The 2930-nt window shown below is 43.4% G+C and overlaps 1 pseudogene; it reads right to left on the bottom strand.

The window, feature by feature from the left end:
- Positions 1-523: 523 nt before the first annotated feature.
- LOC101570105 lies at positions 524-1467 on the bottom strand (annotated as a pseudogene).
- Between the last annotated feature and the right edge of the window lie 1463 nt (positions 1468-2930).

Raw genomic sequence — 2930 nt, 5'->3', positions numbered from 1 at the left:
ATTTTGGTGCCAGGAATTTAAGCAGAGCCTTGAAGTGGAGTCCATAGACTCTCACCGGAATACATACAAATTACGGCAATGATCTTGGCCTCAGGCATCTGGTTCAATAGTCTGGTAGAATGTCACACACAAAATGAGTCACTGCAAATGATTGTTTTCTGACTGGCCACTGGCCATCACACTGTCACACCTAGCACAGTAGACCCATGTTGAGGGAATGTAAAAAGTGAGCACTGCTATTTAGCACATTCTACCCCCTACTGCCACTCTCCCTCTGCTCCTGTGTGGGTGCAGCAGAGACCACGAGCTGGCCCAAGACAGTCCAAAAGGAAGAGGCAATCACTGTCCCCTCCAACTGCAGCCAGGATCACCTCCACAGCAGTGCCTGTGGTTTTAGGGTGGATCCCACAAGGAAGCCAGCTCTGGCAGTGACTGCTGGGTAAAAGGACCACATGCTGAGGGAAGGGCGCTGAGTGAATAGATGTGTGGGCTGCAGGGGTCACTTGCAAAGAGGTCAGGTGTGATAAGGAAGCAACTCATTCCAGCAGCTGTTCTGGACCTCAACTCCCAACCTGCCTGCTGCTCGAGGGGAGGCCATCTCCCGCAGGAGCCAAGTCACTGGGGTGGAGCCCCATCTCACTACCAAGTCTTTCCAGGGGCCAGGGCTGTAAGGCACAATGCTCCTGGAGCCACATTCTCTCACCCACCCACCTCCACTCTCGTCTGCTCTCACTCTTTGTGTTTCTTCTTATGCTTCTTTTCTTTTTCTCCTTCTTGGCTGCCTTGCTGTCTTTCGATGGTGCCTGTATCCCTCTCAGAGTCTGAGCAGTCAGAGTCAGGTGACTTCCTGTCTCTGTTTCTTTTTCTTCTTTTCCTTCTTTTCCTTCTTTCTTTTTCTGGATGAATTCTTGGTGGGGTCAGGCCTCTCAAATTCAGCTGACTTTACCTCTTCTTTCTCCTCTTCCTCATCGGGTAACAGAGAGTATTTGGTCCCACCTGGCTGCATGAAACAATCCTTTGCAAAGTGGCCTTTACAGCCACATTTCTTGCAGGTAGTGTTAAGGACAGCCTTGAGGGTGATCTTCTGCCCAGTGTAATCCCAGAAGGACCGCCTTCTCTCTTCTTGATCAACAACATTGTTGGGATAGAGTCTTTCCCTGTTTCTTGGTTGACAACTTTTATGGAGAGGGATATTTTTGTTCTATCGTTTTTCATCTCGCAGCCAATAAGTTTCACATTTTTCCTCTCTCAGCCAGTAAGTTTCACCCGCACTTTGTCTCTCACATCTATCTCAGAGGGCACATACACCTGACAGGATGACATGTGAGTTGGAGGGACCAGACTTTGCTTTTGACAGGTTGGGATTTTGATAAAGCCTCCGTAGTCTGTCACCATAGCAACAGCTGCTTGGAAAACAGTGTAGAGATCAGGCAAGTTTTCCATGGTCCCAGGCCTTTCTGAGTTCATCCTTATATCCTGTGGCTCCTCCACTTCTCTTCTGCTAGGGCTGGTTCGGGCGTCTCGGCGTCAGCCCTGGGTCACAGAGCCACAGCTGGGATTTCATTATGAAATGCTACATAATTGGTAACAATAAAAAATGTGCTCTCAGCATTGGTACACAGCAAAATGAACAGCTAAATAAAGAGCAACGCCACATGTTGAAGCCTAATGATATAATCTGACTGTCAGTATTTGAAACCACTGAGGAAGAATATGTGACAAGCAAGAAGAAAAACACAGTGAAGAGGAACTTTTCTTGTTTTTTTTTTTCTTTTGTATTTTTAGGGAAGAGTCTACAGGGTGTTCAGGGTCTCACTACTAGATCAGACTCATACAGCCTCCCAAGAGCTGGATTACAAGCACACACCACCACGCCCAGTCTCAATTGCCTTCTCAGCGTACCTTGGGGACAAGACCAGCATGGCAGGCCTGTGGATCGAATCCCGGGCCCCTGCGCCTGCTTGCAGGTGCTTTAATCCACTGAGCTATTTGACCTGCCCTGAGAGGAATTTTTCAAAGACACAAAGAACTACCAATAAAGAGAGACAAAATATAAAAGTAAAATTAAATGAAAAAAGCCAAACTAATAAATGATCAAAACAGAAAGCACCATATAAAATACATATAGACCTTAAGCAAAACTAGAATGATTTATAAAAATACTATAAGAATGGAAATCATAAGGTAATGAAAATTTTTATACAACACAGAGACAAACAAATCAAAAGAAAGCAATGTATGACCAGGTACAGAAGCATAAGCTAAAATTATGAAAAAAAAATATAACAGAGACCTGAGAAAAGACACATTAAAAAAAGAAAATGGAAACATAGAAAAAGAAAGGCAAAAGACAGAAAGTAAAACAAAGTGACAAAGGAAAACTTTCAAAAAATAAAACTGAAAAAAATTAAAAATGGCAAACAAAAATATAAAACTAGGAGAAAAACATGTATAATGTGAAAAGACAATTCAAAAACATATTGAAGGTGAGTTCAACTGATGATAAAAGGGACAGCAAAGACTACAAAACAAGAAGCTAGGACATAGTGACTCAGTAAAATAAATTCTGAAAAGGGAGACAGACAATAAAGAGAAAAAAGAAAAAGTAACTACAAAGAAAAAGAACACGCATAGGATACCAACACGTATTTGTTGACAAGAGATGACAGAGGGAGACACGACATTAAACAGGAAACTTTGGTACACAGCAATAATGGGAAAAAACAAGGGCTAAGAAATAGGAGAAAATGTGAGCTGAAGAACTCAAATCTGAAGTTGCTGACACACAGAATGGTCTCCAACAGTCCCCCACAATATAAGCATATAGTGCACAACACAATAGGAGGTCACTGATGGTGGGAGCTACAATGTAGAGGATGAGGAGGCCCAAGACAACTGATAGGTCAGGATTCAAAGTTTCCCGGGCACCC

Source organism: Octodon degus, unplaced genomic scaffold (genome assembly GCF_000260255.1).
Source record: "Octodon degus isolate 3935 unplaced genomic scaffold, OctDeg1.0 scaffold00189, whole genome shotgun sequence".
Taxonomy (NCBI): domain Eukaryota; kingdom Metazoa; phylum Chordata; class Mammalia; order Rodentia; family Octodontidae; genus Octodon; species Octodon degus.
This window is presented reverse-complemented; position numbering and strand designations above follow the sequence as displayed.